Below are 7,005 nucleotides of genomic sequence, written 5' to 3'. Positions count from 1 at the left end.
TTTAGGTCGGTGTTGAGCAGGGAGATAGGGCGATAGTTTCCTAGGTCCGAGGGATCTTGTTTTTTGTGTAAAAGGGTAAGTGTGCCGAGTTTCATGTCCTCGGGGATTTGGCCTTGTTCGTAAATTCGGTTCATGACGTCAGTCAGATCCCGACCAATCAGCTCCCAGTACAGAGAATAAAACTCTGTGCTGATGCCGTCCGGACCGGGTGACTTTCCCGACGCCATTTGCCGAATTGCGTTATTTACTTCCTGGCCCGTGATTGGTCGGGTCAGGGTGTCGTCTAAGGGGTCTAAGCTAGTAGGGACGTGCGCTAGAAAACTCCGCTGCGCCCCGGCGTCTGTGGGTTGAGTGCGGTACAAGTCCGTGTAAAAGCTGTGGGCGATGTTAAGCATCTCTACGTTGTTACTGGTTTTGTTTTGGCTTGTGCCTTGTTTAAGCTCGAGTATGGTTGTGTTCCTACGCTGTTCGGCAAACCGAGCAAAGAATGCCTTTGTGCCCCGGTCTCCACAGTCAAAACCTTGGGCTTGGGATTTTAGAAGTTTGGCGCGGGCAGATTGCCGCTGAAGGGTGCAAAGTTGACGTTTAAGGGTTAGGTAGGGGGTAAGTAGGGTTGGGTTGTTTGCCAGCGACCCCCAGAGTGCCGTGACGCCTTCCTGCAGTTGCACTTGGTGTTTGTTTCGCTCTACGGCTAGCAATTTGGAGTGCTTTATGTTAAGGTCTTTTATGCGTTGTTTTATGTGCAGCCACCAGGAGGTTTTATCATTGAAAAGGGCGGGGTGGAGCGTGCTCCACATTTCCCACCGCTTTTCGAGTTCCTCCCGGAAAGCAGCGTTGGCGTAGGTGCTAGTATTGTTTTTCCAGTACCCCTTACCCCTGTGGGGTCCGGGGACTGTCTCGATTTGTAAGGTTACCATATCGTGGTCCGACTGGCAATTTGGCGTCCCATTTTCCGAAATTGGTTTATGAGTGCGCTGATATAGAAACGGTCTAAGCGGGACTGTGTGTTGTTAAGTCTACGTGTATAGAATGGCCTATCGCTGTACAACTGCCGAAAGGAGTCTGACAACTGGAGATCGCGACAAACGTCAATGAGACCTGCCAGGAGCTCGGGTTAAGTAGAGGGGGGTAAACGATCAAGGCGCGAGTTCTCCACCCCGTTAAACCGAGTAAATGCGTTTTTTCCGGCAACGGGGTGGGACGGGTTGCTGGTACTAAGCCTGTTCAGGGAAATCCCTACGCTCCAAACCTTCGGGGCTAGGCTGGAGCTTATTCTCTTTTCTTCCTGAATCAGGTAAATCTAGCAGGATATTGCGCAGATCTTGCTGTCGTGGACGGTTTGTCGGGTCCTTTCGGAGCTCTAAACAACAACCGTTCTGAGTCTGATCTGAAAGACTGACTGCTGACAGCTCTTTCGGCTCTTTCGGTTCTTCACTTTGTAATAACCTGGACTGGCTTTGCTTAACTTGCTTGGCTTTGCTCTGTACACTTGTATTTGTTTCTCGAGTGAAATCGAAAGAATGTTCTGACCACTTTCCTCCTCTTAATATAGGTCATTATTGAGGCAGTTGGCAATATCGAATCGTTTTGGCCTGATGTTACCAGGGTGAAAAAATCACGATATTTCGTCTATGTAGTTGTAAATATGAATTCTTTAAACTTTCATTTTTTTCTTCAAAATTTCTTTCCTTAAGAAGATAGAGTAGACAAAAGCAGCGTGTGAAAATCTTGTTCAAATTCAAATTGAATTGAGCAATCTAGAGCCATTTGAAAATTTGCCGCGATCGGTTATGAATATTAATATCGATTATCGTCTATCGCCGACTGAACCACTTATCCAAGCCAAAATTATGACAAATGGGGTACCATTAGAAAGGTGTGACCACTTTCCTCCTCTTAATATAGGTCATTATTGGGGCAGTTGGCAATATCGAATCGTTTCGAATCGACCAACACTTTTCCCTACTTCAGAAACCAACAAATCGTAGAGTTGCCGCGCAAAAAAATCAAATTATGAAGCCAATTTCAATGAAAATACACGTTGCACGAGCACTAATTACAAATGTTTCACTTGTGAAAATTGTTATAATTAAATCATTGTATGTATCGCCAATGAATCGAAAATGATAAAGTAATATCGCTATCAAAATGTCGCTTTAAAAATCGTGCATAACCGAGATTGATTTAATGTGTAATCGCTATAAAATATATGTGTTATTGTATTGAATCGCAAGATATGTGTAACGTTAGTAATTATGAATTGCAATAACAAATTTGTGTGTATTTCAGATGTAACCTAAGCGCCTATATATAAATATAAAAAAAAAAATTAAAATAATGCAAAACCAAAAAAAAATAAAAAAAAATTGATATATATATAAAGAGTAAAGAATATGTTCGCAATCAAAGTGTAAGTGTTTGAATGGCCTAAATTGCCGCAGAGTACTCCCCAAGTTTTGGACAACATATCTGCCAAAAATTATTTTAATTTTCAGAAACAAACACAAACAAGCGTTGGGCGCTGCAGAGATCAAACGCAAGGCGCAGATCGGTTTTCCAAAAGAACACCGAACGGGGTTTCACCCAGCTGCTTCACAAATTCCGACAACAAAGCGATACAGCACTGCTCTGTCATGGCGAACATTGAGTTCGAACTGCAAGCAAACGATGTTTCAAACAATCAGCGAATGCTGACGTCAAGATTATCGTTGCAACATAAAAGAAGCGTGCCACCTGGCACACAAAACAATGAAACAAATGTCGAAGAAGCATGAATTGAAGCACAAGAAACAATTGCGCAAACGCGTTCAATGATCGGACAATTCGCGACCAATGCTCCATGAGCATTCCACAACAAAATTAAATACCACACGCAAACAACAAACAAACAGCCAGGTCTTGATATGCAACCTGGGCAAAATTTCAAAAAGGGGAGTAAATATGTAACGACAGGGGTCAATTTAGAGGTTAATTGAATATTTTAAACGTTTATAGAATCTGTGCATTTATCAGATATGTTATGATTATGATTTATGATTCTGTCATTCTTGCTCGCCTTTTACTAAAAGCATCCTCTGTATCTGCTGCCGCTTGAGACCCGGGAGTCAGGCTCTTTCACATATGACTAATGTATATTATGACTTATTATTTCCGCTTTTCGCCGCCTGTGAAATGTCTCTCGGCACGTTTCACATTTAGTAATCGCCAGATAAAAACTTCCGCACCTTTTTGAGAAGTAAGCTGCTGTAAAATGTCGCAAATTTTCATGCAAATTTTCACCTTGTTATAAGCAGCGCGTTATATCAATATATATCCAGTCTTGTCTATTTAATACAGTGAGTGGTTGTGCTTGACGGCATTTGCCGGTTTGCCCATAATAGCCAACACAAACTGGGTGGATTTGTAATCAGACTACAACAATACCTTGAAGTAATAGTGAGGTTGATTGGCGAGGCAAATTAGTTTAATGAGACTTGTAATCAACCCGCATGCTTCAGGTCTATGTAGTTGTAAATATGAATTTTTTAAAATTTAATTTTTTTCTTCAAAATTCCTTCCCTTAAGAAGATAGAGTAGACAAAAGCAGCGTGTAAAAATCTTGTTCGATTCCGAGTCGAATTGACTAGACTGGAGCCGTTTAAAAATATCAAGATGGCCGCGATCGGTTATGAATATTAATATCGGTTATCGGCGCTATTAAATACTTCCCCCCCTTAAACTTATAGCAAGTTTTATATCACTGGAAAGGTATTTTCTTGCGCAACCCGAAGTGTTAGTTCAAATACTGGATCAAGCTTTTTTTTCTTATTTTATTGCAAATATTAATTATGAATATTAATATTTTTTTTAATTTTTATTACTTTTTTTAAAATTTATAATGTATAGGCAATTCTGAGTATTGTTGTATAATTATTTTTTTTTAATTTTTGTCATAAATATGTTTATTTTGCCTTTGTATTTCTTTGTGCTGTGTAGCTTCTGGGGTCAATATATTACACTAAACTAAAATCAGATAGTCTTTATCGTAAATAAGAGTTCGGTTACGGTTCGAGTAAAATTAGATCAAATCTTAAAAAAAAACAGGGAGTCGAACCGGAACTTTATGAACCGGTTTAATCCACATTTTCCCGAACCTGAACCGTTTTTTGTAAGATTTTAAGTAGCCGAACCGGAAATGAAGTAAATATTTTGAAAATACCTGAACCTTAACCGAACCCGAACCTGTCAATAAAGCGGTTCAATCCAGCATGACGTCACAACTTCTATTTTACAGAGTCAAGTTATGCCATGTGAAGCAGTCGGGTTTGATTGCATGTCTCATTAAACTAATTTGCCTCGGCAATCAACCTCGCTATTGCTTCAATAAGTATTGCTGTTGTCTGATTACAATTCCACACAGTTTGTGTTGGCTATTATGGGCAAACCGGCTAATCCCGGCAAGCACAACCACTCACTGTATTGACTAGACAAGACTGGATTGGTTCAACAGCAGAACAACTTGTAAATTGATCCTGAGAACTGGACATTTTCATTTTGTGAGCAATCCTTTTTATACACAAAATTCAGAAGAGAAATTTTCTGTGCTAGAAAAAGATTATGACGCAGCAATGACACGGCAAATTGTTATATTATCTAATAGTAATTTCGTCACACGGGTGTTGGCTTATCGCCTTCTTTCTCAACATATCTCCTACAAGGAAGTTAGAATCTGTCCATATTAGTACACGAAAACGGCTTCTCTAACTGTAAACACAATTTCGAATCACTGCTTTGAGATGTGGCTAATGTGCCAATTCTCAAAGCGGCGATTTGAGGTCGCACATTCGAGGACAATATAAGGAAGGATATGTGTCAATTTTGCTATTCGTCATCTGTGAACAAGTGGCCGAACTGTTTCGCAAGGCACTGGCAGTTTACCGGAAGTTTTCACTAAAAACGCACACAGTAGCAATTCGTCAACATTACATTTTCGAGTTTAGACACATAAAGCTCTTTGATAAATAGATATATTATTACAATTTTGATAAATATACAACAGGATGTTTTTGGTAAGGATGCGTTATGACAATTTTGATAAATAGACAAGGAATAATAAAGGGGCGCATGTTTTTGTTATTCGTTAATTACTTATAACGATTAATTAAACATCTAAAAATGGCCACTGCCACCACACATGTTAGAAATTTTATTGGGAAAAATGATTACTGATTTAATAAAACGTTGATTTTTTTTAGTTTCAGATATTTCAATAATGAGCTGTTTGTTTGACGTCACCTAACTCAACATTTATTGACCCACATTTTAAATCTCATATTGCATAACCGGAACTTTATAAACCGGTTTTAAATATAAATTTAGTCGAACCGGAACTGAACCGGAACTTTAAAAATGCTCAAAACCGAAACCGGAACTGAACCGTCAAACGGTGCGACTCCCTGGTTTATTTTTTCTGTATAATTATATGCTGGCAAATTTTTAAGTTAAATTAACCATGAAGTAAATCTTTAAATTTATGCGTTTTGACATAATTATTTTTACGGGACTTTCCATTTCCCTTTACATGCGACACGGACATAGTTGCCATTCTAGATTATTTTAATCTAGATTTAGATGTTTTGGTTTGATTCTGGATGTTTTTTTAAATTATTTAAAAAAAGTATTGTGGAATTTAAATTAGGGCGCTCGTCTAGAATCCTACCACAACGAACATTATTTTGGTTAGGGTGCCGGTTAGCGTTTGGGTTTGGGTGAGTGACGTGAGTCCAGTAATAGTGTTAAACAATATTACTTGACCTACCCACACCCAAACACTAACCGACACCCTAACCCACATATTATACATTGCTTAATAATCATTTCAACGTTGTGGTAGGATTCTAGACCAGCGCCTAAATTAGTAACAGATTCGCTATCAAGGATAAATATTTCAGTAATTTCAAAACGTTTAAAAATTTCGCCAATTGAAAAATAAATAATTAGGTATAAAATCTAAATTTCAGTAACTGGTCATGTTCTGTAAAATATTTTATAAAACGGAAAATCCTAGATCTAAAGCTTTAAGCAAGACACTTTATGCAACTTTATACAGCATTAAGCTTTAAATGTTAATTTTTTCTCCTAATGCATTGAATATTTTCAAAAATTCTTTTTAGATTATTTTTTTAGATTTCTCTATATAAAATCTAGATGTTTCTAGATTAAATTTGTTGTAATTCTAGATGTTTACCTTAAGAAAAAAATGGCAACTATAGACACTTCTGATGATTGGTTATTCCAGCTCTAGGCTTTTTCCACCTATAAAATAGGATTACGCAACGATTTGTCAGGATGGAAATTGCCAGAAAAAAAGAAATATGACAGAATAAATATAATAATTGACCCACTCAAAAAAAAAAAATATATATATAATAATTGACCCACTCAAACCCAAACGCTAACTCGCACCCTAAAGAAACCAAATAATGTTAGCATGATAATAGACGAATAGACAAAAATAGACGAAAAATGGGTGCTGGTCTAGAAACCTATGGTACCACAACGAACATTATTTGGGTTAGGGTGCGGGTTTGGTTTTGGGTAGGTTAGGCAATACTATTAAACAATGAAACATAAAAAAACAAACTGAGATCTATAGACCTGCTGAAGCTGCTTTTTGACCAACGATTATACGGCTCACGTATAATTAGTACACCGAAAGCCATTTGCTATTAAACAAAATTTAATATAATATTACTTGACCCACCCTCCAAAACACTAACCGACACACCCTAACCCAAATATTCTAAACCAGAGCCGAATGTTTTTGCTTATTAGCTTTTGGTAGGCAGCTGTGCCTGTATGTTCCACAGCAATTAGAGTTAAAAATTAAAATTATTAACTTGGAATTTGTAATAGATATACTGCAAGGATACTATAGAGTTATATGTGAATCAGCTTATAATATTATTCTAGAGATAGTTAAACTTGAAGCTGCATACTTCTTTTTTTTAGTTTTGTCCGGCTTTG

This window comes from Ascidiella aspersa, chromosome 4 (assembly GCF_963924565.1).
Source record: "Ascidiella aspersa chromosome 4, kaAscAspe10.2, whole genome shotgun sequence".
Taxonomy (NCBI): domain Eukaryota; kingdom Metazoa; phylum Chordata; class Ascidiacea; order Phlebobranchia; family Ascidiidae; genus Ascidiella; species Ascidiella aspersa.
The sequence above is the reverse complement of the archived record's forward strand: the minus strand, read 5'-3'. Positions refer to the sequence as shown.